At 41.0% G+C, this 15,763-nt stretch overlaps 1 non-coding gene across 1 annotated transcript; it reads right to left on the bottom strand.

Annotated features, from left to right (window-relative positions):
- Positions 1-15,256: 15,256 nt before the first annotated feature.
- On the bottom strand, positions 15,257-15,328 carry trnap-agg (transfer RNA proline (anticodon AGG)). Its single transcript has one exon. It is a non-coding gene; the product is annotated as a tRNA-Pro (tRNA).
- Between the last annotated feature and the right edge of the window lie 435 nt (positions 15,329-15,763).

The following is a 15,763-nucleotide window of genomic DNA, read 5'->3' as shown; positions in this document are numbered from 1 at the left end:
CACACACACACACACACACACCATGCACCATGGGCACTGTAATTAGTGCTGTCCTTGCTATGCTGCACCTATTCACACATACTCATGTGTGAATACATGTTTACGCGCACACACACACACACACACACACTTGTGGTGGGCACTGTCATTAATGGTATCTCTGCTATGCATCAACTCACTCTACTGCTGCTGAATATTAACACACACAAACACACACACACTCACAACCACACATACTATTATCCATTTAGGGCCTTGGAGGCATAAATCACACACCTGGTGGCAGCTTCCCTCTCTCTCTTTCTCTCTCTTTCCCTCAGCTGAGTGTTTTGCCACCTGCTTTCGGTTACTGAGTTACTGTATAACAGCATGTTGTTATTCAGTGATTGAGTTACTGTGTAACAACATGTTGTTACTGAGTGACAGTGTAACAGCATGTTGTTATTCAGTGGTTGAGTTACAGTGTAACAGCATGTTGTTATTCAGGGATTGAGTGACAGTGTAACAGTATGTTGTTATTCAGGGATTGAGTTACTGTGAAACAGTATGTTGTTATTCAGTGGTTGAGTTACAGTGTAACAGCATGTTGTTATTCAGGGACTGAGTTACTGTGAAACAGTATGTTGTTATTCAGTGGTTGAGTTACAGTGTAACAGCATGTTGTTATTCAGGGACTGAGTTACAGTGTAACAACATGTTGTTATTCAGTGATTCAGTTATGGTGTAACAGTATGTTGTTATTCAGTTACTATATAACAGCATGTTGTTATTCAGTGATTGAGTTACTGTGTAACAGTATGTTGTTATTCAGTGATTCAGTTATGGTGTAACAGTATGTTGTTATTCAGTTACTATATAACAGCATGTTGTTATTCACTCTGAACTCAACAGTGACAAAATCTCCCAAAACCCCAAACCTCTGCTCTTTATTTATGTTAGTTATGAATGTATGTATGTATGTATGTATCTGTGTGTGTGTGAGTGTGTATTTATATTTGTTTATTGTTATTGTCATCCCCAAAAACTATAGTGTGAGTTCAACACTTTCTCAGTATGATCTGTATGTTAACTCACGTCTTCTTCATAGTAATCTCTTTTGGCTATATGGTAAGTTTATACAGTTATAAAGCAAGAAAGCCCTTGAATGTAAACAGATAAGGAGAGAGAGAGAGAGAGAGAGAGAGAGAGAGAGAGAGAGGTGAGCGGTGACAAGTTAATGACACACACACCGTAGAGCCGAAAACAAAATCTAACCAAACTCAAAGTCTGTTTTATCAGTGAACTGCTTCTCAGTACCGTCTCTCTCATAGTCTTCACCTGTTTCTCTCTCTCTCTCTCTCTCTCTTGCTGTCTCTCCCTGTTACTCTCTGCATATGTCTCCCTGTCTAGCTGTCTGTCTGTATCTTTCATTTCAGCACCTCTCTCTCTCTCTCTTTCACTCTTTCTCTACCTGTCTCATTGACAGTGCCTTTCAATTTATACATATATTCTTCAACTTTTCCTTCCACTTCTATATCTTTTTTTGTCCGTTTCTCTCTCTCTCTCTCTTTCTTCCTCTCTGTCTGTCTCATCTTTAACGTGCAAACCCACCTCTGAGCCCAACTCACTTTCATCTTTTCTCTTTTTACTTTCCTGCTCCATCCACCCCAACTGCTACCCTTCCTCTCCTCTCTCTCTCTCTGTGCCCCCCACTGCCCATTCCTCTCTCTCTGTCTCTCTCTCTCTGCCCCCCCCCCCCCCCAATCTGTGCCCATCTCTCTCTCTCTCTTTCTCTCTGTACCCCGCCCTCACCTATCTCTCTCTCTCTTTCTCTCTGTACCACCCCCCCCCCGCCCATCCCTTTCTGTCTCTCTCTCTCTCTCGCTCTGCCCCCCCCCCCCAATCTGTGCCCATCTCTCTCTCTCTTTGTACCCCGCCCCCACCTATCTCTCTCTCTCTCTCTCTCTCTCTTTCTCTCTGTACCACCCCCCCCCCATCTCTTTCTGTCTCTCTCTCTCTCTCTGTGCCCCCCCCCCCCCATCTGTGCTCATCTCTCTCTGTCTCTCTCTCTCTTCGTGGTGTTAAAGTGCTTATGAAGCAGGATCAGTGGTGGCTATAACCTTGGAGAGCTTGTAATTGGCACTTAGCATTAAACGGTCTCCCTCCTCTGGGACATGTCCAGACCAGTGGGAGGCATAAACAACACTCCAACTGAATATCTACAAGCTGCATGTAATCTGTAACACAATAAACAGCTCTCTCTCTCTCTCTCTCTCTCCATTTTACTCAGCCCCACCTCAATCTGTCTCTCTCCATTTGACTATCCTCTCTCACACAGATAGAGAGAGAGACAGACAGAGAGAAACAGAGAGAGACAGACAGACAGACAGATAAACAGAGAGAGAGAGAGAGTGAGCAGAGAATGTTTCAGTTTTTAAGTCCTGAATTACTCTGATCTTATTAGTCTCATCACCACATCAGAAGTGAATGAGATTGTTTGTTTGTGTATTCGTTGGTGTATCTGTTTGTTTGAGAGACTAAGTCTTACAGATGGCGTGTTCAGACTCCCTACAAACCATCGCCTCATGCAGACAAATGTGTGTCTACATCAATACAGAGGTTCAGCGTGTTTTTTTTCCAAACTCCCCCGACTTTCCAAACAGTTTCCAAACAATACTGAAATCTGTAAAACACTCGACACACAACGCAGTCAACAGAATTTTTCTCCTCCAAAGCTCTTCATATCGCAATGCAGAAGCATCCAGAACATGTTATAGACCATTCATAACACATTATGAGTCATACACACAACAGCAGCACTTACTCTCATATTCTCAAGGCTTTACGCATAATTAAGACAATATTTAATAAATCTCGAAATTGCCGCAGTCCTCTGTCAGAGATTTGTAATAGGTTACGTAGAGAATATTAATAGAATTATTGATTATTGTTATTATTATTATTGTTGTTAACAGAAAGGGTTGGGCGGGGGGGGGGGGGGGGTATTCTTGGTATACTTGAATAGAACGTCGCGATATCAGACCATAAGAGCAATCAAACATGAGAGGTTTTAGATGTATGAAGAAACTTACAGTGAGAAACTACGCTGACAAGCCATGAGAAAAAAACAGTCGTGAGTAAAAATGCGCTTTTGTTAAGTAAGCTGTAAGCCTTTTCAGAGAAGACTGAGGTAGAATATTCTAGATCATTTCACAGCTCAAATATTCAGGCGTTTCCGTCGAAAGCCCATTGAAATAAGTTGTAAAAATACGCGGCAGATGTGTGATAGTCCTAATGCTTGTAAGCTTTCATAACTGACGTATTGATAATATGCGCACGAAGAATTTGAACTGAGGCAAACTCGTGATACAAGTTGTTCTTTCAAGGACTCGAAGTTAAATTTTAAATTCTGGAACTTGCCTGACATTGATAAGGTAATATTCGTTACCCACTGAACATGTGAGAAAAAAAAAAACCAAATCTCCAATTTAAACTCCTTTGTGACTTGTATCAATTTTTTTTTTCCTTAAAAAAAAAGGGAAAAGATAAGAGAGGTTATGATGAAGAATTAAAGGAGAACATCATTAAGAGTACCTTAAGCTTTTTTCTTTCTTTCTTTTTTTTTTTTGAAGCAAATGATCATCTTCAGTTAGGCCTTACACAGGCTCTCAGTTATAGTTACATTCTCTCCCTCTGACTGAAACACACACACACACACACACACACACACACACCACTAGGGACTCAATTATTGGCTCAGACACGTTGGTTTATATTATTAACGTTGCCTCATTTTCATTTTCATTTTCAAGAATATTTCTTATTAAGGAAAAAAAAAAACACAGAAAAGGGAAGCGTTCTCCTGGAAACGGTCTGAAAAAAATGTTGGGGGGGGGGGGGGGGGGGGGGGGGGGGGGCTTTGTTCCTTCCGTGGCAGAGGCGAAGTGTTGGGGATGAAAGCCCTGAGGATGGTTCTTTGAAGAGATGAGGGGTATTATTTAACAGGAACAAGTCTGCCTTTATTTTCCCCCAATCAGTCTATTTGTGCAACTGACTTCTTTTCAAACCAATCCGACAGGTCCCTGTTTGAATTTCGTGTTCGTTTCGTAGTCTTTTTCACATGCTTGCCCTTTCTCCGTCTCTCTCTCTCTCTCTCTCTCTCTCTCTGCCTTTTCTCTCTCTCTCTCTCTCTCTCTCTCTCTCTCTCTCTCTCTTTCATCATATGTCTGAGGTATATTAAATTAATAAAAAAAAAAAAAGAAAAAATGTCTTCAGAAGAGCTTTTCTCAGACCTGCACGTTTCCGACTGGTTGTCTGCAGCGTCTGAGGACGCTTTCTCAAGGTCTCTGCTCTGTTTTTGAAAACATGAGGCCTTTTGAAGAGGCTTGTACTAAATCTTTCTCAAATCTGTTGATGAAAAGAAAACTGGTTTTTAAACTAGTTTACATTTTTTTTTTATATAAGGAGTTTAACCCCACTGCTCCGAATGTATTAATGATGAGCATTAAATGCACATTAATACCAAATAAACCATTTTAAAGGTATTATGATATAGTGGTTATGAGGAACACACACACACACACACACACACACAGACAGGCTTTGAGATGAGTATGTGAAACTGGAATTCAGTAACACCCTGAAATTAGTTTTCCGCATAATGTACGGAAACAAAATGATTTCATCATTAACGGGGCATTTACTGTGAGATTTAGATTATACACATATTCATATGCTACAGGATAATGTGTTTTGCTTTACCATGAGGGGGTAACAAAATTAGCAAGTGTGAAAAAAATACATAATTAACAGACCTAATTCATTAATAATAAATATCCCTTTGAGGCCTCGCAGTGTATAAACACCAAACTGCCCAAATCCAGTTTTATTTTCAACCCCCCTCCATCACCCTTATGAACGATTTTTGTTTTCGCCAACTCCCACAAACATGAATCTCATTTGTCGATTAGAACAAAAAATGACATGTAACTGAATCAGAGTAATACAACAGGATTAAAAATCAGTTTTAGCGCCTACCGGATAGCGACAGAAAGTCCCTCGTTACCAAAACACACACCGAGCGTCGTGCATTAGCGTGTTGATTCTCACCTCCAGTCCTGAGGGCCCACTGTCCTGCACGTCTTTGTTTTAACCCGATTCCATTGATCAATTCATCATCAAGCCCTTGATTAGCTCAATTAACTGTGATAACGAAGAGTTAAAACACAGACGCGCAGGACAGTGGGCCCCCAGGACTGGAGCCGAGAACCACCGCGTTAGCGGAACTCTTCGGCGATTCCGCCGCGTAACATCCGATCGTGTAGAACAAGCTCGCGGAGAACATTTCCCTGACGAAGGCCCATCACGCGGCCCTGCTAAAAACAGCGGGATGCTGTCAAAAAAAATCTCCTCTATAAATCTGTACAGACGCGCTCCTGTCTGTCTGATTTCATGTGGTTTTTTTGTCGTACATGCTTAGCCAAACCTCATTAGCGTCTACAACTTCCAACGACAATCGGAAAAGCTGACAAAAGCTCCTTGTTCGTGGAGGAGTATGAATTAATAAACAGCCACATATTAAATGAACCTACTCAGAACATTTAATACGCTCATGTCACTAAAACTACTATAACACTATACTATAAAGATAATATAACTCTAATCAGTACTATGACAATACTAGAACAAGTAATGTTACTATAGTTCATATGACATGCTAACAAAAGTAACGCCCTTATAATAATTTGTAACCGCTTAATATTGCTCTTGGTGGCACTTTAATTTATTTAGTGTGCTCACTGACTAAGCCACTATGTGAATGAGTCATAGTGGGGTTTTTTTTTTATTACTATATTTGAATAATTATAATGAGAGTGTCAATTTTTGTGACATGTTCATGAAGAGGAATCATGTATAACTGTGACAATGTTATTGTTATGTGATACTTTTTTTTTTTCTTTCGTGAGGGAGGAAGATGTTGGTTCATCCATACGCCAGAAGACAACTTCAGGCAGACAGGTGCAGTTTTGGATGATAAGAGAGAAGTCTAAGGTTTTATGATATCTTCTTCTTCTTTTTTTTTTTTTTTTGCCGAGCTCCAGTCGAGAATCAATACATGTCAGAGAAAAAGGGCGGGAAACAGAGAGCTATGATGAGCTTTCAACTGTTTCTCTACCCTCTCAGTGGACAGGATCTAAAAAACTCTGTCAAAGATCTCCTTCTCCAGCTTTGTGTGTGTGTGTGTGTGTGTGTGTGTGTGTGTTTGTGTGTCTGTGTGTGCGTGCGTGCGTGTGTGTGTGTGTGTTCTTATCCATCTCTCTCTCTCTGTCTCTCCCTGAAAATTAGCATATGTGACTGCACTCCGTATCAGTGGCAGGTAACCGGCAAAATAAAGGAAACACTAATGTACAATGTCTTCATGAGATTTTGAGCCACCACAAACTAAACGAAAAACAGCTACAATGCGCCTAGTTTCAGATGCTACATCTGTATACAACTCCACTGGAAAGAACACGTCACCGTTCTTCTACAAGAACTGCCATGTTTTTCAAAGCTACTCTCAAACCTCTCTGTGTAGCCACAGTTACCAAAATATCTCAGGTATCACAGACTACCCACATTTTACACAGTGTAATTTTACGCATCTTAATGTGATGCTAGTTGTTTAATGAAACCAGAAACCGCTCCAGTGTGGAAAGACCTGCTTTCAGTCCACTTAGTATTAATATTTGATTGTTACATGATATGACATGATGTCACTTCGTCTAAGTCTACTTCCTGGTTACCACAATTGGACGTGTGACCAATTATGGTGTGACACCTTGCCGGTGAGTAAACACTGTCCTCTTGCCTTGCCGATAAGCATGCGTGGTCTGTCTTGTTGACCACAGTGGTTTAATGCGGCACCTGGTGAGGAACCGTCTGTGATCTTCTTTAATCTTGTTTACTCGGTAGGACGGGACGTAATCCCATGATCCTCCGGGTGCTGGGTCATGGGATCGATGGCTGGCTCTGTGATTGGCTAAGCCCAACATCTCGCATGGTGTGTTTTGCACCTGTAATGTTAATGACCACAAATACAAAGACCGCAGATGCATATAGGCTGTCTCTAACTGCCAGCCCCCCCCCCCCCACACACACACACACACACACACACACACACACATCCACATCCACCCACCCACCCACACACACACACACACACACACACACACACACACTTCTTTATCATTCACTCAGTAGTTAGCAGGCTGGATGTATGCCTGACTGTAGTCTTCGGAGGGTTAGATTTGAATTCCAACTGCATCTCTTCTTTCTGAAGGTAACAGGTCCTCCACTCTCAACTTCATCCTTGAAGAAGCTGTTTTTCCCTCCTCTCTTTCACACATACACACACACACACACACACACACACACTCTATCACTCTCTCTCTCTGTCACTTTGGTTTTTTTGAGCTCTTCCTCTTTTTTCTTTTTTCGTGTGGGATTTAGCAGCTTGTTTTGTTAATCTCTTGGGCTGTTTACAGGCAGGAAGGCAACACAGCCTCATCTTGTTAGGTTACGCTGAGGTTTCGAGTCAGGCTTCAGTTTCGAGTCAGGCCTCAGTTTCGAGACAGGCCTCAGTTTCGAGTCAGGCCTCAGTTTCGAGTCAGGCCTCAGTTTCCTTAGCCCTTCATGTAACGCTTACCGTTCCTGTCCATCCTAAAACACAGCAGTCCAGCGTTTAGCACCTCTCTCCCTCCAACAGTTATTAACAGTTATTACAAAAAATTAAAGGTTATAAAACATTATAAAAGCCTTAGTAAACTATATACGCTACATGATGTAGGATAAATGCATACTTGTGAAGATCTTAGACGCATGGGATCCTTTGTGAGGAGACAGGCTCTTTGCGGATGTTTGTTTGTCAGCTGTGTCTCTGAATGCTAATAAAGAGCAAATGCATAAAAGTGCATCGTAATTGTTATTATTATTAATATTTTTTTTTTTTCGTTGTTTAAAAGCAGGCGGGATAAAAGCTTTAAAGAAACTTAAAATGCACAAACAAACAGGTGATGCAGGAATGACTAAAGAAAAAAAAAATGTGTGTGGGGCAATTAAACACTTAGTCAATCATCAAAACGGCCTCTAATGCATATCGTGCCTGCACTCGCGCACACACACACACACACACACACACACACACACACACACACACACACACTCCAGCTCCTTTGCATAACTTACCATCGTAAAAACCTGTGACCCCTGCTAAGAGAGAGAATGGCCAAACAACATTATAGTAAACACACGCGCGCGCGCGCACACACACACACACACACGCACGCACGTTTCACAGGAGGAGACAATGCAGAATTAGACCAGCTCCGCTACTCTGATTGGTATCTTGCCGAGACTTTGATGTGCAGTCACTCAATTTGCCAAAAGCATCTTCTTTTTTTTTTTTTTTCTCCTCTCATCTTCTCAGTTTTTTTTTTTTTTTCTTCTCATTTTCTCTTTTCTTCCCCTCTCTTCTGGAAACATCAGACCGTGCCAGGGAACGCCATGGCAACGCGATTCGGAACAAGTGTCACAATCTTCGCGTTCAAGCCTCATTTGACACATATCCTCACCCCCCCCCCCCCTCCCCCCAGTAACATCGTAACGGAGCCTGACAAACATCAAAAGACGGTAGAAGAATGTACCCTCAACTGGGTTTCTCTTTTGATCAGGGACTAATCATTGTTTTACTTAATCATTAAATTCTTCACGCTTCTTCGCTTTCCAAATGCCTGTTCAGGAGAACAGAGAAAAAAACAGAGAGAGAGAGAGAGAGAGAGAGAGAGCATGCAAGATTGGAGAGGACCTTGCCTCCGCGGCTTCGTCGAGGGCCTTTTTTCCCGCCACGACCCGTACATCACAGATGAGACGCCCTCTCTCGCCACCTGCGGGGGCTGGCGCCATGAACGCCATCGCCGAATGGCGACAGGGGCATCGATACGGCGGGATGTTAAGACCGAATCCATCCGTCAGCTTTCAACTTCCAGAAAAAGGAAAAAAAACCACACACACACACACACCTGCGGTTCTTTTTTTCGATTGAGATGGAACGTGTTTGAGAGGGAAAACCTAATTACAGTTCATTACCCATAACCGCTCACCATGACCTAGCAGCTGTCAATATTTTTCTTTCGCCGCGGCGAGAAAACATCGAACATTTGACACGTTGTTAAACTGGGCTGACTCTGCAAATGTTTCTTTTTTTTTTTTTTTTTTTAAATCTTTCTTTCGCAATGGGCCGTACAATCTCAGTAAGAGAAACAGAGTCCACCGTGGGCCCAGGTTTCTTCTGGTATGGTTGTAACCATACAAATCAACTTGAAAGACTGCGGACAATGAAAGGTGGTATATACTTTAGAATAGTATGGCTCTTTCTGTTGATCAAACATTCAGTTCATTTTTCTAATTATAAGTGTACGACAAAGAAAAGACATTTTTATACAACATTTCATGTGTATTGGATTAGCTAAACTCTCTGTATTATGTGTGCAACTTCGTTTGAACTGGTATCTTTGTCTCTTTGTGACTTGCACCTCTGTTTTCCTCTCTCCTTTTTTATTTAGATGGTTTCCCAGTAAACTGGTCTGGCTAAATTGAATATTTCTCTCTAAAGAGAGAAAGAAAGAGAGAGAGAGAGAGAGAGAGAGGTGGGGGGTGTGTGTGTGTCATTTTACAAATCAACATTCTCCTCCAGGATTCATTCAGGGATCAAAACAAAACAAACAAACAAACAAACAAGCAGATGTCGAGACACGGAGCGATTTGATTGACACCTCCCTACAAGATGTTTGAGAGAATGAGCTTGGGCTATACATATGGTTTCTGGGTGAAAAGAAACTTATAAAATAATGAAAGAACGAAATAAAAAAAAAGAAGGCTAGTTTTTTAATAAGGTCCCTGTAGAGTTTAGATCTCAGTGAAACATAAATCTGAGGGTATTTTACAACATTAAAGGACAACAAAGTGGCATTAATACACTAATAAATACAAATCTCTCATGATTATCTTTGTTTCTCTCTAAGAAAAAAAAAAAAAACTGCAGATTTAAGGGAATTGATTTTAGTCTCTTTTTTCCCTCCCAATGGCCATGAGACACAAGTCATTAGAGCTTCCTTTGAAAGTGAACTTGCGCACTCTTTGTGTGCGTGTATATGTGTGAATGTGCGCCTGCATATATGTGTGTGTGCATGTTAGAGAGAGAGAGGGAGAGAAAGAATTTGTATGTGTCTGTGTTAAGGGTCAGAAATCAGCTGGTAAAGTAGTATTAGATGTATGTGTGTGTGTGTGCACCAGTGTAAATGTATGCCTGAGTGTACACTAGAATGTGTGTGTGTGTGTGTGTGTGTGTGTGTGTGTCGTCGTGACTGTGCTTTTGCTCTCACCATGGGACTAAAAGAGAGGCTTTAGTCTGGACCCTGGTGTCTCATTTTTTCGCATATATTAACACAGATGGCATTAACTGGGCTTTGTTTGTATTAGCCGCTAAGATGCTGCCAGGCGATGAGCACCCCCCCCCCCCCCCTTTCGTTCCTTCCTTTCTTTCTCTCTTTCTTCCTTTCTTTCCCTTGCTGTCTGCCTCCTCAGTTATCATTAGTTGAAAGTCCCGGTTGTGTTTATGCCTCACAGTCTCGCTCCTAAAGAAACTTCTAGAAGAATTCTTGGAGAATGCTGAACTGCTTCCGAGCTGAAACGTTGGAAAAAAAAAGGGGGGGGTGGGGGGGGGGGTGAAAAAAAAAATTCCTACGAGGTTGTGGCGCCTCACATCCTCTCACTTTTTTCGTCACTTTTTTTTTTTTTTTTCACAGAAGAAGAGATGAATGGCTGAGATTTTTTACATTTTTACTAATAAACTGCAACCGCGAGGCTCACAAACTGTTGATAACAGTTCAGTTAAAAGCTTATAGCTGAAAGGTGTCGAACGGCGTTGAAAGTTTCTTGATTGGAGCACACAAAGTAAAATATTAATGTATATTTTTAACTTTAATCGGTTAAAAAAAGCAGTTGTGAAGCCAGGGGTTGGGGGGGGGGGTGTGTATTTGGTGTTAAGTACTAACAGGTTTTTTGTTAGCATGCTGCTATGAAGCAGAAAACCGCATTAGCATCTCCTTGGCCGTGCTAGCCGGCATACTTTGAAACCATTGCTTAACAGTGTAGCAAAGATAACAGCGTAGCAGAGGCTCTTACAAATAAATATGCAAGGATGGTTCTCTCTCTCACTGAGGCAGATTTCAACAGAAGAAAAGAAACTGAGGTGTGATAGGGGTGGTTCAAAGTTTTATTATTGTCGGGGAATCTGAGCGAATCGCGATAGGGTTGGTTTTATGCCGAAGTCTTCTTCTCCGCGGTGAAATGAAGGACGGCCTTTTGTGTCGTCGCGACATCGTCTGATTCTTAATTTGGCTGATGACTCTGCTGAAATGAAATGTGATATGTAACGGAGAACCTAAGGTTACTTCTCAAGCTGGCCATTTATGGCTAGAGCTCAACAGACAAGAGTACCATATAATGAGCATTATTACAGAGGATGCTGATGTCTACTCTTTAAAAAAATGTTTTTAGAAGTTGGCCTGGTCTAAACATTTTTAGGAAAGCTGTTTTTTTTAGCACCCTCGACTATTCATGAAGTGTGACAAAGAACACTGTAGTCATGGGTAGAAAAACAAAACCGAAAACAAGGCTAACCAACGCACCCATATGCTAATTAGGGGTGTCAGATGATTAAAGAAAAATGTGTAAAACTGGCCATGTGATTAATCACGATTAGTCATAATTCAGAATTTGTTTAAACTGAGTTTTAATTAAAGGTGTTTCCATTTAACAAACAGTTTGTAGGTGTTTTGTTGAGAGAGGGGAGGGTGGGTGGGAGTGTGTGTGTGTGTTGGGAGGGGGGTTAGCGGCAGACATATAATTTGCCTCACTTTAGGTTCCTCCTTTTTTTTTTTTTTTTTTGGAAATGATAGCAAAATATCCTAAGGACTCTGTTGTCCGCATTTAAACAGAGTCGTTTACCGTGCTGTAATATGTCCTGTCTCACGAGCGTCATCAGTTGAACATTTTGCTCATGACCCTGACCTTGTTTTCTCAAAGCTCACATAACACATTGCAAAAAACTACATGGCTAAACTATACTAAGACAAAGTAATGAGAGAAAATTCAAAGTTCATTCATTTCCCCCACCCTAACTATGAATATCTAATCATAACTGTAAAAACACAAGAACCACATTTTGATTAATAGTATGCTATTAATATGCTAGCTAGCCTCCTACAAGCCCAAAGGTCTAGAGCGGTGGTTGAACAAATCCAATCCAAATTATACCTGAAGTACTCCCTTGAGATTTCAGAGGAATTTAATTTTACTTGGACTTTTCCCATCTCAGTTTCGCAAACCTGTTGTGTACAGCTGCAAACTCCTAGGGGTCGCGGACCCCCTGGTTTAGAGCTAAGAGGGAGTTGTGCTAACTAGCATATTGAATTCTATCTGCACTTATAAGAGATTCAATCCATTTTCAGTAAGAAACTTGAATCAGAATGATTTGTTTACTGAATCAGTTTGAATACTAATAACAAAAAATGGAAAGAATTTTACTGCTCATGTAGTTACTTTGTCAATGATTTGCTGACTGTTCTTTGGCAACCACATTTTTTTTATTTTTATGGAACATTTTCTAGGAAAAACAGTATTTCTGCTTATGATTCAAAGTCCTGAGTTCTACTTGAGACATTTATAACACTGTCATAAGCACTGAATAATCTTATACTCGGCGTGTAGATCAAATGTGTAGTTATACATACTAATGATAGCGATAATAACGGCAACAATTGTGTATGGGTGTTAATATAAATGAGCTATTATAAAGAGATGGTTCCCAGTGGAAGCACCTGTTAATATTTTTTCCTATGTTTTTCTGCTTGTATCTTTATGCAGTGCCCTTAGAGGCACGGAGAAAAGGTCTAAACAACTAAATTTACCAGATCTGAACTCTTCAGTTAAAGTTTAACTAAGATGACACGAATCACATGATTGAGATGACATAATTAAACTTGTAAACACATTTTACAAGCACACATGTTGCCTACAGAAATACTTAGTAAGTAAGTAGTAAGAACTGTTGCCTCATAGCAAGAAGGTTCGAATCACGGGCCACCCCATGTACTTTCTCTGTGGAGTTTGCATGTTCTCCCTGTGTTTGCATGGGTTTCCCAGGTAATTTACATCACACAGACTAATTTTGCACTAATTTTGGATAAATGGATTTTTATCATTTCTATCAAAGTATAGGCTTACCACAACCTTCAGTTCTACCAGTTCAGTTCTGCCAAGTGAACAGCAACCATATAAAAAGTAACATAAAAACCTAAGTACACTGCAATTCCATTGTTCAACTGATTCAAAAAGGACAAGGCACATACAACTGAACAACAACAATGCTTCTCACTCTCACAATCACTCTCTCTCGATTCATTTTTTGTGGAATTTTTGGAAGCAGTTGCGTGGGATTTTCCCGGTGACGATGCACAGACGAACACCACATTTCTGACAGGAGATGGTTTTCTGTCCATCTGGGCACAACCCTGCATCTTCCCTTGTCAGTAAAAACTGGGAGGTGATCCACCTGACTGTATCGGACATCACCCACAAGTCTTGGGGTTGTTGGTCTTCGATACTGTCGAAGAGACCCAGCCTGTGTTCCCTTGTAAGGGACCATCATCTTGTCTATAGAGCACTGGTTCTTGCTATCAATTTCCAGACACTTCTTCCTTACGTGCTCCAGTCCTGGTGTGACTTTGCAGAGCTGATCCTGGGCAGGGTCTGATGTCTCATTATTTTGAAAGTGTATGAATCATGAGAGGCATTTAAACTTTTTTTTGGCTATTTTGAGATAATGTGTGCTTTCTTCCCAATAATCATCCATAGATGGCATTCTCACCACCCCCATGATTAGCTTAATACCAGCAAATGACTTGAGCTCATCCACAGTGGTGTTAATGCTGGCTCCAATTAGTTGACAGTAGGCATGTAATGATACCAGAAATTTAGTGGTCGATACCAATACCAGTGAAATTCCACGATACTCGATACCCAATTCGATACCACAGTAAAAAACAAAACAAGAAATCACCATGTACTTCAACATACACTCCTTTATTAAAAACATTTGAACGTTACAGAAAACAACAACAGTGGCATGTAGCCTCCAGGTTTTTAAAAGAAACAATACTGTGCTTATTTACAAACAATCAACTTTTTTTTTGGTTCGAAAAGTTCGATGGCACCGTTTGCATACTGTTTTGCAAATTTATTACTAATCCCTGATGATCCACCTTGAACACAACAAGGAAAGAATTTCCACATAAAAACTGCTTGTAAATTTAACAGACCATATCTTCAAGGAAAGGTTACTCACAATTCTTGATGGCTTTAATTAGAAATCCTTCAGCAAAGGTTACTTTGCAACACCTTGATTCGGGTATATTTTAATCGCTCTGTCTTGGTAGATTTTACTCAAACAATGTAGCACTACATTAAGCCATGGCTTTTAAAATGTACGAGCATTTCAGTGTTTTTCGCATACTAGTCCTAGTCATCTCGTCGCAATGCATTAGTAATGTTTATGTGTCAAGTATACATTACATTATAGCATTCATTTTCTTAAGCGTTAATACTGATGAGTTCCATAAAAAAAAAAAACAGCTTGGGGTTCAGGGAATAAGTGAACCCCACGCGTTCATGAAATTTTTACATTCATCCAGCACCTCAGTACCATCGATGATGACGATGATCACGCTGGCTGGGGTGGCACCTCCCTCTGCTCCAGCGCTGCCCGTTACAACAGCCTTCATCACAAGCTCAGTGAAGCTACCTTTGATCACGTCTTCGCTGACTTCCTGCCAAACACACAAATCAGTGCAAAGTGGTCAAAATGCTGTACAGTATTAAACAGTCTCTACAGACATCCCAACACAATGCACAACTGCTATCTGAAATCACAGGAGAAACGGGGAAAAAACGCTAAAATTGACCTGGTAGTCTTTAACGAGCTCCTCGCGCGACTCTCCCAGGCAACTGAACGAGGCAGCGAATCGCGGCGTCTCGCCCACCCTTCCTGTTGCTGTGAAAAACGTAAGTGATTTCCTACAGTGAGCACTACCTGTGTGCTATTACAAATACGAACACGAAATACTTTATTAACCCCCGAGGAAAATCCGAGAATCCCGAGAGAAATTCCAGAAAAGCCGGGCTCGTCCGGGATTTGAACCCGGGACCTCTCGCACCCTAAGCGAGAATCATACCCCTAGACCAACGAGCCAGTTGAAAAGCTCAGCAGGGCGTCAGACCACTCAAATGTCCCATGAATTTGTCTACCTTGTGTCAAAAATTCCAGTTTTATGTTAAAGTACAGGAACACTTTTAGCTGACTGAGTGAATCCAGCACACGTCTTATTTCTGTGCCTGCGATCCAACCCTCTGTCTTAAAAAGGCTCAGGAGTTTTGGAGTGTAGAAATCCAGCTTTGTCAGAAGGGTTTCGCTCCAGGCAGATTGTAGTTATCCGCCTGAACTCATAGTTCACCTAAGACAAAGACTAAAAAAAGAATGTCATGTATTAGAGTAATGATGACATGTATGCAGACCTTTGAATGTTGTTTTACACGTTCAGTTTTTATTATGATTAAATTTTACTTTATGGCCAACCATGTACATGTAAGCTACACTGATGAAATAAAAAATATACTTACAGAAACT

The sequence above is a fragment of the Chanos chanos genome, chromosome 11, assembly GCF_902362185.1.
Source record: "Chanos chanos chromosome 11, fChaCha1.1, whole genome shotgun sequence".
NCBI lineage: Eukaryota > Metazoa > Chordata > Actinopteri > Gonorynchiformes > Chanidae > Chanos > Chanos chanos.
Note: the sequence above shows the minus strand (reverse complement) of the source record. Positions and strands in the feature narration are given on the sequence as shown.